Below are 20,250 nucleotides of genomic sequence, written 5' to 3'. Positions count from 1 at the left end.
GAGGCAGAAGTCCCCAGGCTTAGTAATGTATCAATTTATTTTTGCATTTTAAACTTGTTCCTTTTACCTTAAGTGCTCCTTCAGGAATATGCGTTAAATTTGAATTCTTGTTTTAAACTGTTTTCTGTCCCTATACTCTTATTTGAGTGTGAGGTTACTTGAGGAAGCCCTAACTGGCTGAACTATGACCTCATAAGACTCAGGACTTTTCTAATGGAGATCATAGTTTTGAGGTGTAAACAGATTAATCCATGACACAGGCACAAAGTCCCATTAACAGCCCTATTTAGCCAGTAAATAAAAGTAAGATTATAATATAAGAGAATACTCTGCCAGGTAATTAATTAAATTGAGAAAACTTCTCCTCCTACTAACCAAGAAGCAAATACTTTAGCTCATATCCTCCTAATATGTCCCACACCTGCTGAGGAGGCTGCTTTATGATACATAAAAAGGTGGGCATCAAGGAGCAGCTATGGGATGGCAAATGGCAAGAACATTAGGAATACCCCCCAAATACTCTAATTTAATAACTGTTATACAAGATTGTGAAGCTTATGCCTGGCTTCACCCTTGTTCAGTACCCTATGGTAGTGGACATATACATGAAGCCAGTATGCCTCTAAAGAATTTGACAAAACTGTGAAGAAAGAATACTTTCATGAATTTCAAAATTCATACAAAATTAAATCATTGTGTTTTTAGAGGGAGAAACAATGTAATACCTGTATGTTCCATAAATCCTTGTCAAAAGATTGTTTATTACAGTTTCAAAATGCATTGGCTGAAGTGTTTTAAATATTTAGCATTATTCTGACAAATTTGATTTTAATGGTAATTGTATGTTGTAAAATGTTTGCTTGAAAAAATTTCCAAAATCATTTGGGTAACTTTTAATATAAAATATTAAAAATGTGTTTTTATTAAAAGGAAAAAAAGAAAGTAATTTTTACCAGGAAAGATATGATTGATCTATCTTAAAAAATTTTTAAGCCTTTGTTGAACAAAAATTTAGTTTTCTCTCTTTAAAGGTGAAAAAGTTTCCTTGGATTATTAATTGCTTATTAATTGCTTTTAGTAAGAAGTTATAACTTTTTTCTGAATAATCAGTGTAAAATGCAGAAAATCTGTGTTTTATAAAAATAACTTCTTATACTTTGTTAACTTCATCATATTCTTGGTTGTTAAAGTATATTATCTCCTCACTTTTAAAAGATCTAAGTCTTTTCCTTAACTTTAGTTAAATAAAAAACCAAATGTTTCAAACCTGACAACTTTTTTTAAATTCAGTTTTATTGAGATGTATTCACATACCATACAATCACCCATGGTGTACAATCAACTATTCACAGTACCATCTTATAGTTGTGCATTTATCACCCCAAACTCTTTTTGAACATTTTCCTTACATCAGAAAGAATCAGAATAAGAATGAAAAATAAAAATAAAAAAATGAACATCCAAATCACCCCCCATCACACCCTATTTTTCATTTAGGTTTTGTCCCCATTTTTCTACTCATCCATTGATACACTGGATAAAGGCAGTGCAATCCACAAGGTTTTCACAGTCACAATTGTCACCTCTTGTAAGCTACATTGTTATACAATTGTCTTCAAGAGTCAAGGCTACTGGATTGGAGTTTGATGGTTTCGGGTATTTACTTCTAGCTATTCCAATATATTAAAACCTAAGAAGTGTTATCTATATAGTGCATAAGAATGTCCAACAGAGCGACCTCATGACTCCATTTGAAATCTCTCAGCCACTGAAGCTTTATTTCATATCATTTCACATCCCCCCTTTGGTCAAGAAGATGTTCTCATTCCCATGATGCCAGGCCCAGATTCATCCCTTAGAGTCATATCCTGCATTGCCAGGGAGATTTACACCCCTGGGAGTCAGGTCCCACATAGAGGGGAGGCAGCAAGATCACCCACAAAGGTGGCTTAGTTAGACAGAGAGGGCCACATCTAAGCAACAAAGAGGCACACAGGGGGAGACTCTTAGGCACAATTATAAGCATCAAACCAGACAACTTTTAACATTTTGCTCTCTCAAGGTCAAGCCTTAAAGAATATCATTTTATTCCCAACAGTTAGAAAGAATTTCTTCTTTCACCTTGAAAAAATGAAGTGACAAAAAGGGTTAAGTTCATTTGCTGTAAGTTGCATAAAAAACATTTAGACAATGTTATAAAATTAAAAAAATTCTAACCTGTTGGTTACTGATTGCGCAATATAAACAATACAGTGCTGCTAGTTATGGTTTTGGCAATTTAAAAATGTAATACTTCATGGAAACATTATAAGTTTCCTTGTCAGTTACATTGTTTCACTCTCATGCTTCTCTGAAAGTGCTTGCAGTTAGCTACAAGTTAGAGATTCATCTTCAACAAAAAAAGGCTTTTTAAAAAGAAGCAAGGAAAGTATATAAACTAAGTTCTACACATTAACTAACATAATCCTAGTAAAAATGTGAAGAAATAATTAGACCTCTGTTTTAATTGAAGTGCTTACATATTTAAATGAAGTTCCTAATACTGTGCATGGTGTCTCCCCATCTGAGTTATTGGCTAGGCCCATTTCTGTGGTCCCTAAAATTATAAAGGTATCAATCATATCACATGGACATGCTCCAGAAGAAGATGGGAGTATGCTATTACTGAAAACACCTTTTACTATGGACATCTTTGGCTCTGCCTGCCAGAAAAGACTCAGTCACTTTAGCTCTTCAGTGGACACTGCCTCCAGATTGGCTCTGTTGCATGGTGCCAGAGGACACTGTGAATCAGTCCAATAGAACCCTGGAGCTGACTGTCCTGTTTTCCAGAGGACCAACACTGCTGCACTACAACAACTGTACAAAGAACATACCTCCCAGGGCTATAATTGCCAGTGGTTAAAAAATTTAAAAACATACTTGCCACTAAGGCCTGCTCCTATGGGGTGACACCATGTATAGTATTGTAAGTTTAACACCCAATGCAGCTCAGGAAAAAAACTTGTGCATTCATTAGCATTAAGTGCTGCACATATATACCAGAAGAATATAACAATATCTCTTCAATATTAAATCATATGCAGAATGATATTGATCAAATTAAAGATGATAGCAAACCGGACTCATTTTCTAAGTGGTTAATGAACTTACATATGAAATGGAAAGTAGCCCTCATTAGCATGGCTTTATTTTGATTGCCTTATATTTGTCTTTTTATTGCCAGGATTGTATCTGTGGGTTTATGTCCAGAGCATCATCCAAATTAATATAAGAACCTCTTCACCCTTGATCAGCAGGAAGATGTTACACAAGGTAGACCTTTACCCACTTTCCCTTTATAAGAAATGCTCACAAGATACCACTTCTTAAGAATAAGATAATATCACATAAAAAGATGGAATTTGATAGCTGGGTAAGTATAAAAATACCCAATAAAATTATTTAGCTGGAAAATGCTTAGTATAGTCCTCAGTAGTGAAAAAAAACACACAACCATTTATTAAGATCCCTCCACTCAAGCAGCCTTGAGTTATTCTAAGCATAAAAAACACTTGTTAAAATAACTAGCTGTTGCTTTAATCACACACAAAAAATTACTCTCTGTTCCCAGGAACTTTCCCAGCATTGCCTGCATGAGAATGCAAGGGATACCACCACATAGTCTGATAACCAGTGTCTTCTTCTTAAAAAACAAGCCTGAATGAGGGGAGGACTTCAAGATAACAGGAGATTATCACCAAGCAGATATTTTTCTCTTCTATTTTTGCCCATCTGCTTTCTTCTGGATCCTAGCCATTCTTTTGTCTGTTGGGATTATAAAAGCCCAACCACACTTCTCACTCTGAACTTGTCTTGGAAAGTTTTTTTCCTTCAGTTTCTTGTTGATGCATCTTCAACAAACTCACCTTTCACCAAAGAGAGAGACTTATTTCTCTGTTTGATTCAGGATCAGGAAGGCCTGACTATTTAGGACCATGTTTTCTTATGGTAACACAGCCATTAAACTGCTGCCCCAACCATACACACATGCACACAAACACATACACACACACACAAACCACAGAACACACTTCTGAGCTGCAGTGGCTCAAATTCCCAGTCCTTTCTGTGGGAGTAAAACCCTGATAGCTTCTCCCTTAACACTTCTCTCTCCTTGCTGTCCATTTCCTCTCCAACTCCTTGACTATCTCCTGTTATTCCACTCTGCCACCTGGCCCCTGCTCATTCCCTACCCCATGCCTACTACTTATTTTCCTCCTCCAAACACTACATTCACCAATTCCTCACCATCTTTACTCAATCCTTTTTTCTCTTCTGTTTATCTCTCCTTCTCTCTCACTTCCTCCCATTGTACATCCCAACATCTCTGGCCCTCTGTAGGAGCTGACTATTCTTCAGAAAAAGATCAGTATAGGAAGAAATATAAATATATGTTCCTAATTCAGTTCCCTTTCCACCCATCTTCTCCCCTCTTCATTCTTTTTCCACTACTAATTTAGAAGTGGCATTGTTTGCTGAAATCAGTGTTGTGGCATTAGCATTTAAAGAACAAATAAAGAGTAAATATACTGTGTGGAAATGCATTTAAATTAATAAGTACCTGCTTTGTGTGCATGCAAACACCTATATAAGTATTAAGGAAATTATTGGACCTTTACTTATTAATGTTGCTCTACCAAATGAGGGCCCACCACCTGCAGGTTAATATTCTTACTTTCCTCCATGTTGTCTTGTATACTAGGATCACTGAGACTGAGAAGTTGGGCTCTGGCAGAGAGGGTAATTCATTTCATTGCCTACTCTGTGGGACTTAGCAGACTTCAGTGGTGTGGTAGGCAGAATTCTAAGATAGTTCCCAAAGATTCCTGGGTATCTGTTGTACACACCTTCCTGCAGTTATTCAATCAAACACTAATTTAAGTAGTGCTGTAAAGGGATTTTGCAGATGTAAATAAAGGTCCTAAATCACTTGACCTTAAGATGGAGAAATTATCTGGATAGGACTGTCCAAATCACACAAATCCTTTAAAAGCAGAGTTTTGTTGAACTGACTAGCCATAGAAGAGGAAGTCAGGATTTGAATTACTAGGGAGATTCTGTGCATGAGAAGTTATCCATTGATGGCATCAAGATGGGGTATTCCAAGTTGAAAGGAATATGGGTAACCTCTTGGAGTCAAGAGTGACCCCTGGTTAACATTTTGCAAGAAAATGTGGACTTTAGTTCTACATTTGGAAGGCCCTGAATTTTTCCAAAAACCTGAATGAGATTGGAGGCCCAGATGAGAACCAGAGCCCCAGGTGATACCCACAGCTCCAGCTGGCATCTTGATTCAGCATTGTTAGCCCTAATCATAGGATCCAGCTATGCTGTGCCGGAGTCTGACCCATGAAAACTCTGAGCTAATGAATGGGTGTATAATAAGTATATATTTGTGATATTTTTATGCAGAAATAAAAATTACTATAAATATGATCCCCTAGGATGAGCCTGAGAGCACTGTCACTCAAGGGTCTTGGAAGAGGGGCTCTATAAGAAAGAGCCTACAAAAAGCAAACTTAGACTATATGAATATTTCCTGATGGGCTGACTCTCCATCATTCAAAAAGGAGGTGATAACTCTATTCCTTTCCTCTCCCTATGACCCCACTCCTTGCAAAACAGGACAATCTTCTTCTAGGACACAGGGTCAGATCACTCTTATTACTTCTTACTCCTATGGTTCAGTTTTACAAAGGTTAAATAGATTTCTACAGGCTTACCTGAGAACCTATGTTGTATAACATTCTTTCTATGGGAAAATTCATTCTGAGTTCTCAAGAAATTAATAGCAAACTTTGGAAACAAAACTCATTTGTTCTGAAAACAGACTGTACACATAAAAGATAAAGACCAAAGGGCTATTTTCTAATTGTACAGTTCCAGGCATCTGAGAGCTGGTATTTGGGAGGGGAGAGGAGTAACCAGTCTCTGAGCAAGGCCATATAACATTGTACTTAATATTAATGATCTAGATCCTTGTTGCCTGTGTTTAAATATATCAATTGCAATTGTGTAACTTTGGAAAAGTTACTTAACCTCTCAGTGCCTCCTTTTTTCTCATCTGCAAATTGGAGGTAAGAGTAAAAACCTTATGGGGTTGCTGCACAATTAAGAGTAAATATATGTAAAGCCCTTAGAACAATACCTGGTACACTATAAAAGTGTTAGCTTTCATTATTACAATTTTCAGAAACTTTCTGATATTCTCTTCTGTTTCTCAACTACTTTAGCCTTACCAGTTAACTAGCTATCTCTAAAGCTCTAGTTATTTTAGCATCCACACAGTTACAGTCTTGCAATTTTAGGACCACACTTAAATCATTCTAACAAGAGAATCTTTGGTCTAAGGCCAAGATAGAATTTATTTTTATCTAGACTAAATACTATCTGCTTCATAGAAGCCCAATATCTCTTTCTGTGGACACCAAGGAAGAGCAATTCTTGCTTTTTGTGATATATGTATAAATATATGAAGTGTAATGTATGAACTTGGAGATCCATTTTAAGCCCTAAGTCTCAGGTGTATGTTTAGAATCTAAGTTCAAACTCTGAAGGTGATCTGAATGGGAAGGCTGAAACCTGAATGAGGTTACATGACTAAATTTAGAATCTGGCTTTTCACTCATTGGTCAGAGATTTAGAACCTAATTCTAACAGTGTAGCTTACTTGGACCCAAGGCACAGAACTCTGGCACATTGAAAATGAATGGCAGTCCCCCACTCTCACTCACACACAGATCAGCCTAGTTTTAAGAACAGCAAAAGATGATTTAAAAGGCTTATTAAAGAAGCCTTTATTTAAATATTTGAATATTTTATGTGTAAATGAATCAGAAGCATGTATTTTGGATTTCCCTGAAATTGCAGAGTTCTAAAAATTGAGACAAAAGAACTGCTTGAGGAAGAATATTTTAACAGGCACCAAAGGTTTCAGAAATAATTTGAGACTAGGCTTTATTCACATACAGGCAAGTTCATGCTCTGAGTATGCATTACAGTGTGTACTTGTGTGTGGGAATTTGTTGGGGTAAATTCTGTTCAATAAAATCATTCTGAGGATGTAGAATGCTGAACATGTAGGCAGAGAGCTTCCATTCACATTTGAATAGCCTGAAGATTTTTTAAAGAGGTGAGCAGTAATGCCATTATTAATCTACTTAACTAGTATAAAGCAAAAGACTGTCAAAGAACTGATGAAGAGGAACTAGAATATCCCAATATGATGCATATGTACTATTTGGCTAAGGATTTCCTCACTGCTGCTTCCTCCCTCTCATCCTTTTCAATTATCAGCTGAGTTCTGGAAATATCCAACAGAGCAGATTCTGAGGAGTGTTAGGGAGGACAGAACAGGAAATTCAGCCACTCTCACCTTTCCAGCACTTTGAGTCATGGAGAATAGACTTGCTTCTGCATGTGAGAGGTTGCAGGATGTAGTGAAAAGATCATGATATCTGGGTTCTTGTCATGACTATCACTTATCTGAGCCTCAATTTTCTCATATAGAAAATCAGAATACCAACCTCTGCTCTGCTAAACTTGAAGGGCTATTTTGAAGATCCAACTAGGTTATGGTTGAGAAGGTGCCTTGCAAACTGGAAAGCACAGAGCAAGCTCCAATACTTTCCATCCTCTGTGTCCTATCTCATGACTTTATCACAGAGAGCACTTACACTATACACAACTATGCACTTTACAAAATTAGGTGCTCACTGATCTATCTCACCTACAAGATTGTGAACATCTTGAAGGAGTGAAACATGCCTGCACTTTTTACTACTATACTGTTTGAAAAATGACCAAAAAAATTCATATGAAATAGAGTTTGTTTCTGTTGTCTTCAGTCTCCCTTTTATGGCCATTTCTCAACCCTAGTGCTCTCTCTTTTCAGAGCCTCAATGTCTCACACCTTCCCATTAAACAATACTGTTAGGAAAAGAATGAATAACTTCACTTGCAAGATGTCAGTAGTAGACAATAGTGAGATATTCCCCATCTTCTCCTTTCCTCAGGAAATTATTCCAATAGGATATAAAACTTTAGGTTAATGGGACAATCTTTAATGGTTGAAATTTCAGGGATCAGTAGCTTGTGGGCACGGTATGATTTTATGCAAAGAAGTCTTTGGAGTCTCTGATTTCCAGAGCCAAAATTAAAAAGAGGTGACTAAAGGACTGCCTTGGGTAAAAATTTAAGGATAATAATCACAAACAAAGAGATTGAACCAGTCATCAAATACCACCCAAAAAATAAAAGCCCAGGACCAGAAGGCTTCACAGGTGAACTCCACCAATCACACTAAGAAGAATTAATACCAATCCTGCTCAAAATATACCAAAAAATTGAAGAGGAGGGAACATTACCTAACATGTTCTATGAGGAAAACATCACTCTAATACCAAGGCCAGATACTACAATAAAAGAAAATGACAGACCAATTTCTCTTATGAATAAAGATACAAAAATCCTCAACAAATTATTTGCAAATTCACTGATTCAACACAATCCCAATCAAAACTCCAGCAGCCTATTTTGCAGAAATGGAAAAGAAAATTATCAAATTTATTTGGAAGGGTAAGGGGTCCTGAATAGTCAAAATCATCTTGAAAAAGAATGAAGTTAGAGAACCCAAACTTCCTGACTTAAAAGCATATTACAAAGATACAGTTGTCAAAACAGCATGGTACTGGCATAAGAATATATGTATTGAGAAATGGAATAGAGTTGAGATATTAAAAATAGACCCTCATGTCTATGTCCAATTGATTTTTGACAAAGCTACTAAGTCCACACAACTGGTTAAGAATAGTATCTTCAACAGTTTTGGGGGGAAGTGGATATCCATATGCAAAAGAATGAAAGAAGAACCCTATCTCATACTATATACAAAAATTAATTCAAAAATAATCAAAGACTTAAATGCATGAATCAGGACCATAAAGCTCTGTGCCAGTTTGAATGTATTATGTCCCCCAAATGCCATTATCTTTGATCCAATCTTGTGGGGCAGACATTTTAGTTCTGGTTAGATTGGAATTCTTTGAGTATTTCCATGGAATGTGCCCCACCCAACTGTAGGTGATAACTCTGATTAGATATTTCCATGGTAGCATGGCCCTACCCATTCAGGGTGGGCTTTGTTCAGTAGAGCTATATAAATGAGCCGACAGGCAGAGGGAACTCAGTGCAGCTGTGAGTGACATTTTGAAGAGGAGCTACAGCCAAGAGGGACACTTTGAAGAAAGCACAGGAGCTGTAGATGAGAGACAGTTTGAAGATAGCCATTGAAAGCAGACTCTTACTCTGGAGAAGCTGAGAGAGGACAAATACCCCAAGTGCAACTAAGAGTGACATTTTTGAGGAACTTCGGCCTAGAAAGGAACATTCTGGGAGAAGGCCATTTTGAACCCAGAACTTTGGAGCAGATGCCAGCCACATGCCTTCCCAGCTAACAGAGGTTTTCCAGACACTATTGGCCATCCTCCAGTGAAGGTACCCGATTGCTGATGTGCTACCTTGAACACTTTATGGCCTTAAGACTGTAACTTTGTAACCAAATAAACAACCTTTATAAAAGCCAATCCATTTCTGGTGTTTTACATTCCAGCAGCATTAGCAAACTAGAACAAGCTCCTAACTAAAATGTAGGGGAGTATCTTCAAGAACTTGTGATAGGGAATGGTTTCTGACTTTACACCCAAAGCATAATAAATGAAAGAAAAACCAGATAAATGGGGCCTCCTGAAAATTATACACCTTTGTGCAATAAAGGACTTTGTCACAAAAGTGAAAAGACAACTATTCAATAGGAAAAAATATTTGGAAAACACATATCTGACAAGAGTTTAATATCCAGAATATATAAAGAAACCCTACAAATCAACAATAAAGAGACAACTCGACTTAAAATGGGCAAAAGACTTGAATAGATATTTCTCCAATGAGGAAATGCAAATGACTAAAAAACACTAGTGATAAGGAAATTGCAAATCAAAACCACAACGCAATATCATTTCACACACACTAGAATGGTTACTATTTTTAAAAAACAGAAAACTACTAGCCTTGGAGAGGATGTAAAGAAATAGGTACACTCATTCATTGCTGGTGGCAAAGTAAAATGGTGCAGCCACTGTGGAAGACAATTTGGCAATTACTCAAGGAGTTAAGTATAGAATTGTCTTATCATCCAGAAATCCCACTACTAGGTATACACCCAGAAGAATTGAAAGCAGGGACTCAAACAGACAATTTCACACTTAAGTACATAGTAGCATTATTCATAATTGCCAAAAGATGGAAGCAACCCAAGTGTCCATTAACTGATGAATGGATAAAGAAAATGTGGTATATACATATAATGGAATATTATTCAGCCATAAAAAGATTGAAGTTCTGATGCTTGTGACAATATGCATGAACTCTAAGGACAACATTTTGAGTGAAATAAGCCAGACACCAAAGGACAAATACTGTGTAATCTCATTGTTATGAACTAATTATCATAAACAAATTCAAAGAGTTGGAATCTAGAATATGGGTTACCAGGTGATTGACTAGGATTAAAGAATGTGGAGTTGATGCTTAACTTGTACAGAATTTCTATTTAGGTTGATGGTAAAGGTATGGAAATTGATGATGGTGATGGTAGCACAGTACTGTGACTGTAATCACCAGCACCAAACTATAAAGGTAAATGTGGTTAAAAGGAGAAACTTTAGGATGAATATATTACTAGGATAAAAATTAAAAGAGATAACATAATAGTGCAAGTATTAGAATGTTTTCTCATAAATTACAACAAATGTACAATATTAATACAAGGTTTTACTAAGTGAGTAGTATACAGGAAAAAATACATCTAATCTTAAATTATGGATGGTAGATAAAGGTAGGATATTAATAATCTTTCATTCATTGTAACAGAGGCTACTACTGTTTAAAAAAGTACGATCACTTTAAAATATTATAATCAAATTAACATGTTCCACACCAAAGAAAGGTTTTGGGGGTGGTGCGGTGCATGGGAATACTGTATCTTCTGCATGATTGTTTTGTAAACCCACAACTTCTCTAATAAAAAAAATTCAGCTTTGATAAACCAATTCGAAAGTTGGGAATGGTTTGTACCTTGATTTTTTATTTCTGTGACTTTGAAAATCTATGTTATTTTATTAATTATACTATTTATAATGCTTTATAAAATGAAATTTTTTACATATTATAGCATATAATACTTTTGATTTAAAATGCATTGTATAATTCTGTAAGATCAGATTCTGCTACTCTGTGTGTGTAAATAAGGTGCTTTGAAAATATTAAAATCATAATAAATGAAATAAATTTATTTATCTATGGCTAATCATTAAAGGTGCCAATTTCCACTCAATGGGGAAAGAACAGTCTCTTCAACAATGGTGCTGGGAAAATTGTGTAGTCACATGCAAAAGAATGAGATTGGATCAGTAGTCACATGGTATAGATAATTAACTAAACTTGAAACAATAAATATAATAGCTAAAACCATAAAATTCTTAGGATAAAACCTAGGGGAAAATTCACAAACTTGGATTTGAACTTCATTAAAATTAGCATGTTTTGTGGTCAAAGTACATTATCAAGAAGAAAAGATAACCTGTAAATGAGAGACAATAGCTACAAATCATATATTTGATAAGGGGTTAATATCCAGAATATATAAAGAGCTCCCACAATGCGACAACCAAAAGATGAACAACCCAATGAAAAATGAGCAAAGACTTGAATGAACATTTCTCTGAAGAAGACATAGAAAAGGCCAACAAGCACATGAATAGATATTCAATATCATTAGCCCTTAGGGAAATACAAATCTAAACTACAATGAAATACCACTTCACACCCAATTTGGTAATGGGTGTTAACCATGGTAACATAACATGTTAGTGTAAATAATATCACTGAAGTGGACACTTAAAAGTAGTTAAAATGGGAAATTTTAGGTTGTATATATGTCACCACAATAAAATTTAAAAATAAATCCAGAAGAACCCTGACATTCCCAGATTTAGAAAAACTGAGAGATTTTTTGCTTGCAGATTAGCCCCACAAGAAATAATAAAGGGAGTCGTTCATACTGAAATGAAATGACATTAGACAGTAACTTGAATCTAGATGAAGAAATAAGAGTACCAGTAAAGTAAGCACATATTTAAATATAAAAGACCATATAAATATATTTAATTGCTTGTAACTCTTTTGGCTTATATCCAATTTGAAAGACAATTGCATAAAGCATAATTATAAAACTATGTTGAGTTTATAATATATGAAGATGAAATTTTTTATGAAAATAACAAAAGGAGGTAGAAGAGAATGAAGCTACATATGGGCAAAATTTTGTATATTTTTGAAATTAATCTGAACAAAATTTATAAATTAATATGGTAATTTTAATCCCCAAGATACCCACTAAGAAAATAACTGAAATATATAGGAAAAGATATTACAATTGAATTTAAATGATACACTAGAATATATCTATGTAACACCATAGAAGGCAGGGGTGGAGTAATAAAAATCAAAAAGACATAGATACATAGAAGACAACCAGCAAACTGAAAGATATGAATCCTACATCATCAATAATCACTTCAAATGTAGGTGGATTAAACACTCCAATCAAAAGACAGAGATTGGAAGGATGTTTTGTCAAACATGATCCAACTACACACTGCATTAAAAAAACACATTTTAGATTCAAGAAATAAATATGTTGAAAGTAAAAAGATGGAGAAAGATACTCCATGCACATAGCAATCACAACAGAGCTATGCTAACATCAGTTAAAATAGGCTTTAAAGGAAATTCTTTTACCATAGACAAAGAAGGATATTTTATACTGATAAAAGGATCAATCCATTAAGAATACATAAAAATTATAAGCATACATTCACCTAACAACAGAGTTCCAAATGTATAATGGAAAAACTGAAAGATTAATGGGTGAAATAAATAATTTAAAAATTGGAAACTTTCAATAATGGATAGTACAACAAGACTGAAGGTCAACAAAAATGTAGACTTGGACAACATTAAAAATCAATTACGAGGGGTGGAGCAAGATGGCAGAGTGGTGTAGAATTTAATCTCTCCTCTAGGGCAGCTGGTAATTAGCCAGGAAATGTATGAAACAGTGTTTTCCTGGTCTCCAGTGACCAGTCACACATTGTACACAAGTCTGGAATGGGTGGAAAAGCTGAGATCACAGTGAAATTTGTAAGTTCCTCCAACCAGTGGTCAGGTACCCCTCCCTGACCAGACCCCATGGACTGTCTTACAGCTGGTTCCCTGAAAGGAAAAAAAAAATCTGCTGGTAAGAAGCTAGGGATTCTAGAGAAGGGCCCTGGGAAGGGGGAGTTACATTCAAGCACCCATTCTCTGGCTCCAAAAAGGCTTGGGTTTTTCCCCTACATTTTTCTCTTCTCCTTTCTTGCTCAGTGACTCCTTATCTTGTTACACTTCAGTAGCCCCCTGGCAAGGGTGGAATTAAAGCTGTTGGAGAGCAATCATCCAGATAATAGCCCAAAGCACATCTTTAAATACTTTTTTCTGACACTGACAAAACTTTCAGGCTAGGGAAAGGCTTCAAAAAGGGACTTCTTTTTTTCTTTCTTTTATTTTCTTTTCCTTTTCCTTCATTCTTTTTAAAATAACTATTATGAGTAGCTCTTTTCAGATATTGGCCTCTGGACCCAAGCAACAGAGAGCAGATAGGTCTGTGAGATGCAGCAATGAACCTAATGGGGAAGACAATTCCCTAAAGGGCATAAATTCCCCCAAGTAAAAGGGTGCATGGTCTGGCTCAATTGGCAGTTCTCCTTCAAAGAACTCAAGCCCAGGGCCTTGAAATCAGAAACCAGCTTCAGTCAGCCACACCCCTGACTGGGTCAGTGTCAGCAGAAGAATTTAAGACACAACACCTCCTTACACTGGTGAGGAAGCTATGGGCTGGCAAGTGCCACCCACAGGAAAGGAGAGGAAAAGCAAAGAGTCTAAAGGCCTCATAGAAGGGTCTCATTCTCAGGAAAACTCCATATCCTCCTTCTGAGACTTGGTCCTCTCTAGACAGGGAAAACCTGACTGGGGTTGACCATATCTGAGAAGACCCTCTCACCAAAAGTCTACATAAAGGCAGGGCAAGAAACAGAAAAACAAGAGGTGAAAAATTCTGATCAACTAAACAGAACCTAAGATAGAAGTCTAGAATAACTTAAACTGAACAAAAAAGGATAGAGAACAAAGACAAACAGCAAGAAAACCCTGGATAAAAGAGTGAAAATGAGCTGCAGAATAAACAAATCAAGAAAATCAGATGCCTAGATGGCTTAAGATAATGAACCATACTAGGAAATATGAAAATATGGACCAGCCAAAGGAACAAACTGTTCTAGTTTGCTAATGCTGCTGGAATGCAAAATACCAGAGGTGGATTGGCTTTTATAAAAGGGGTTTATTTGGTTACACAGTTACAGTCTTAAGGCCATAAAGTGCCCAAGGTAACACAACAAAAATTGGGTACCTTCACTGGAGGATGGCCAATGGTGTCCGGAAAACCTCTGTTAGCTGGGAAGGCACATGGCTGGCATCTGCTCCAAAGTTCTGTTTTCAAAATGGCTTTCTCCCAGGACGTGCCTCTCTAGGCTGCATTTCCTCAAAAATGTCACTCTTAGTTGCACTTGGGGTATTTGTCCTCTCTCTGCTTCTCCAGAGCAAGAATGCTTTCAACGGCCGTCTTCAAACTTTCTCTCATCTACGGCTCCTGTGCTTTCTTCAAAGTGTCCCTCTTGTCTGTAGCTCCTCTTCAAAACATCACTCAGCTGCACTGAGTTCCCTCTGCCCATCAGCTCATTTATATGGCTGCACTGACCAAGGCCCACCCTGAATGGGTGTGGCCATGCCTCCATGGAAATATCTCATCAGAGTTATCACCTACAGTTGGGTGGGATGCATTTCCATGCAAATCTAATCAACACTAATAACGTCTGCCCACACAAGATTATATCAAAGATAATGGCCTTTGGGGGACATAATACATTCAAAGCAGCACACAAACTAACACTTCAACTGAGACACAGGAATTGAAACAAAAAATTGACAATCAAATACATCTCCTAAATCAATTAAAAAATCAAATCAGTGAGCTGAGGGAAGATATGACAAAAGAGACGAAGGATATAAAGAAGATACTGGATGACCATAAAGAAGAATTCATAAACTTGAGAAAACAAATGGCAGAAATTATGAGAATGAAGGGCAAAATGGAGGTGATGAAAAACACAATGGAGAGATACAACAGTAGATTTGAACAGGCAGAAGAAAGGATAAGTGAACTGAAAGACAAAACACTCAAATTCATAAGCATAAAAGAGCAAATGGTGAAAAGAATGGAAAAAATACAAGCAGAATCTTAGGAAGAAGAGTGACAACATAAAGCATATGAATATACATGTTATGGGTGTGCCAGAAGGAGAAGGAAAATGAAAGGGGGCAGAAAGAATAACAGAAGAAAGAAGCACTGAAACTTTCTCAACTCTTATGAAAGACAGACAATTACAGATTCAGGAAGTAAAGAAACAGAAGGACAAATACTGTATGGTCTCTCTAATATGAACTAACATTAGTGAGCAAACTTTGAGATTTAAAAACTGATAACACAGCCTCTGAGGAAATAGAAAGAGGGTAGAGATTGGGCATTTGATGCTGAAGGACTACAGAATGTTCAACAGGATTGATTGTATAGATCCAAAAATAGAAAGCAGAATACTGTGTGATGGTACCACTATATTGTAAGTACACTGAAAAAAGATATCTGTGAATAAAGATGAAAGAGGTGGTATAGGGGCATGTATGACACCAGAGGTAAAGATAGCTGATCAAGACTGGGACTGTAAAACTTAGGAAAAACTGGAGTGGTCAATGACTGACTAAATGTACAAATGTAAAAATGGTTTTACATGTGGGAGAATAAATGAATGTCAACCATGCTGAGTTTGGGGATAAAATATAATCTAAGCAAACTGAAGTCTATTGTCAAAAGTAATATTGTAATATGCTTCCATTAAATGTAACAAGGCAATATTCCAATGCTAAATATGTATGAGAGGGGGATATAAGGGAGTGATATGGGATTCTGGGTAGTGACATTGTTGACTGACCTTACTATTATATTATATTCTACGATATTTTATTTTTCTTTTTATTATCTTTTTTATTATTCAATAAAAAACTTTTTTTCATAGTAATCAATATGTTTAAGTGCTGATGGTGGTGATAAATGCACAACTATATGACGATTCCATGAACAGCTGATTGTACACTGTGGATAATTGTATGATATGTGACTATATCTCTATAAAATTGCAGGAAAAATATAAATAGGGACAAAAGTTCTGGAGAAAACATGGAGAGGGGGATGTACCTATTTACTGTTGATGAGGTGGCAGAATGGTATAGCCTGTCTGGAGGTCAGCATGGTTTACAAGAAGCTAAGTATATGGGGGCCAGGACTCTGCAACCTCATTATGTGGTATATACTTGGAAGATCTGAGAGCAGAGGCATGAATACACACTGATATTTATGGAGGTAATATTCATGATTTGCAATTGGTGGAGGAGGCCTAAGAGTATATTGACTGAAGAACAGAATGGTGAACTGTGGTGTATGCATACAATGGAATATTGAGAAACTACCAGAAGGAGTGAAGCTGTGAGATGCACAAGGTGAATCGATCCTGTAGACAGCATTTTTTAACTGCATTTTTATTGAGATATATTCATATATCATGCAATCATCCATGGTGTACAATCAACTGTTCACAGTACCATCATATAGTTGTGCATTCATCACCCCAATCTATTTTTGAACATTTTTCTTATACCAAAAAAAGCAAGAATAAGAATAAAATATAAAGTAAAAAAGAACACTGAAATCACCCCCCCACCCTATTTTTCACCCAGTTTTGGTCTCCATTTTTCTACTCATCCATCCATACAGTGGTTAATGGGGGTGTGATCACCCACTATCTCAATAAAGCTGAATTTAATTTAAAAAAATTAATTACACATAAAAGACATCTTTGGAACACTTCACTCAAAGACAACAGAATTGCACATTCTTTTCAAGTGCATGTGAGTATTGTCCAAGAGACCATATTTCAGGCTATGAGACATGTCTCAATTAATTTAAAAAGAAATCAAAGTGTGTTCTCTGAACAAAATGTAATTAAACTGGAAATCAAAGTGGAAGGCAATGTGGAAAATTAACAAATATATGGAATTAAACAACATACTCCTAAATACCTAATCAGTAAAAGAAGAAATCACAAGTGAAATTAGAAATACTATGAGATTAATGAAAATGAAAACACAACACACCCAAAACTTGTGGAATGTACCTAAAGCAGCAAACAGAGGGAAATTTGTAACTGGAAATAATTATATTAAAAAATGAGGCTTTCAAATCAAAACCTAACTTTCCACCTTACAAACTAGAAAAAGAAGAGCAAACTAAATAAACAGTGACAAAGATTAGAGAGGAAATATATGAAACAACAGCAAGAAAAACAAAAGAGGGGATGAATAAAAACAAGGTTCCAGTTTCTGGAAATGCAGTAGCAAGAAAATGAGGGAGAAGACTCAATAAAATCTAGATGGAACATGGGGGTATTACTACCAACATTACAGTATTTAAAAAATTAGAAGGCAATACTACGAATAAATGTATACCAACAAATTATATAACCTTGATGAATTGGACAATTTCCTAGATCAACACAAACTACCAACTACTCTCTCAAGAAGAAATAGAATATCTGGAAAGAATTCTAACAAACAAAGAGATAGATTATTAATCAAAGTAATGTCCACAAAGAAATGTCCAGGCCCAGATAGCTGCAATGCCAATTCTACCAAACATTTAAAGAATAATTATCACCAGTCCTTCACAAACTCTTCCAAAAATTACAATTCTCAACTAATTCCATGAGAACCTGAATTATTCTGATACAAATATCATACAAACACACCACAAGAAACAAATAATATAGACTAACATTTTTATGAATATAGATGCAAAAATCTTCAAAAAAATACTACCAAACTGAATCTAGCAATGTATAAAAAGGATTATTAATCAATACAAGTTGGGATTTATCCCAGGAATGCTAGGATGTTTCAATATATAAAAGCCAATACCAACTAAAAAAATCAAGTACCTAGGAATAAACTTAACCAAAGATGTAAAAGACCTATACAAAGAAAACTACATAACTCTACTAAAAGAAATAGAAGGGGACCTTAAAAGATGGAAAAATATTCCATGTTCATGGATAGGAAGGCTAAATGTCATTAAGATGTCAATTCTACCCAAACTCATCTACAGATTCAATGCAATCCCAATCAAAATTCCAACAATCTACTTTGCAGACTTGGAAAAGCTAGTTATCAAATTTATTTGGAAAGGGAAGATGCCTCGAATTGCTAAAGACACTCTAAAAAAGAAAAACGAAGTGGGAGGACTTACACTCCCTGACTTTGAAGCTTATTATAAAGCCACAGTTGCCAAAACAGCATGGTACTGGCACAAAGATAGACATATAGATCAATGGAATCGAATTGAGAATTCAGAGATAGACCCTCAGATCTATGGCCGACTGATCTTTGATAAGGCCCCCAAAGTCACCGAACTGAGCCATAATGGTCTTTTCAACAAATGGGGCTGGGAGAGTTGGATATCCATATCCAAAAGAATGAAAGAGGACCCCTACCTCACCCCCTACACAAAAATTAACTCAAAATGGACCAAAGATCTCAATATAAAAGAAAGTACCATTAAACTCCTAGAAGATAATGTAGGAAAACATCTTCAAGACCTTGTATTAGGAGGCCACTTCCTAGACTTTACACCCAAAGCACAAGCAACAAAAGAGAAAATAGATAAATGGGAACTCCTCAAGCTTAGAAGTTTCTGCACCTCAAAGGAATTTCTCAAAAAGGTAAAGAGGCAGCCAACTCAATGGGAAAAAATTTTTGGAAACCATGTATCTGACAAAAGACTGATATCTTGCATATACAAAGAAATCCTACAACTCAATGACAATAGTACAGTCGGCCCAATTATAAAATGGGCAAAAGATATGAAAAGACAGTTCTCTGAAGAGGAAATACAAATGGCCAAGAAACACATGAAAAAATGTTCAGCTTCACTAGCTATTAGAGAGATGCAAATTAAGACCACAATGAGATACCATCTAACACCGGTTAGAATGGCTGCCATTAAACAAACAGGAAACTACAAATGCTGGAGGGGATGTGGAGAAATTGGAACTCTTATTCATTGTTGGTGGGACTGTATAATGGTTCAGCCACTCTGGAAGTCAGTCTGGCAGTTCCTTAGAAAACTAGATATAGAGCTACCATTCGATCCAGCGATTGCACTTCTCGGTATATACCCGGAAGATCGGAAAGCAGTGACACGAACAGATATCTGCACGCCAATGTTCATAGCAGCATTATTCACAATTGCCAAGAGATGGAAACAACCCAAATGTCCTTCAACAGATGAGTGGATAAATAAAATGTGGTATATACACACGATGGAATACTACGCGGCAGTAAGAAGGAACGATCTGGTGAAACATATGACAACATGGATGAACCTTGAAGACATAATGCTGAGCGAAATAAGCCAGGCACAAAAAGACAAATATTATATGCTACCACTAATGTGAACTTTGAAAAATGTAAAACAAATGGTTTATAATGTAGAATGTAGGGGAACTAGCAGTAGAGAGCAATTAAGGAAGGGGGAACAATAATCCAAAAAGAACAGATAAGTTATTTAACTTTCTGGGGATGCCCAGAAATGACTATGGTCTGTTAATTTCTGATGGATGTAGTAGGAACAAGTTCACTGAAATGTTGCTATATTATGTAACTTTCTTGGGGTAAAGTAGGAACATGTTGGAAGTTAAGCAGTTATCTTAGGTTAGTTGTCTTTTTCTTACTCCCTTGTTATGGTCTCTTTGAAATGTTCTTTTAATGTATGTTTGTTTTCTTTTTAACTTTTTTTTTCATACAGTTGATTTAAAAAAGAAGGGAAAGTTAAAAAAAAAAAAAAAAAGAAAAAAGACAAACAAGGAAAAAAAAAAAAAAAAAGATGTAGTG

This window comes from Choloepus didactylus, chromosome Y (assembly GCF_015220235.1).
Source record: "Choloepus didactylus isolate mChoDid1 chromosome Y, mChoDid1.pri, whole genome shotgun sequence".
Lineage (NCBI taxonomy): Eukaryota > Metazoa > Chordata > Mammalia > Pilosa > Megalonychidae > Choloepus > Choloepus didactylus.
Note: the sequence above shows the minus strand (reverse complement) of the source record.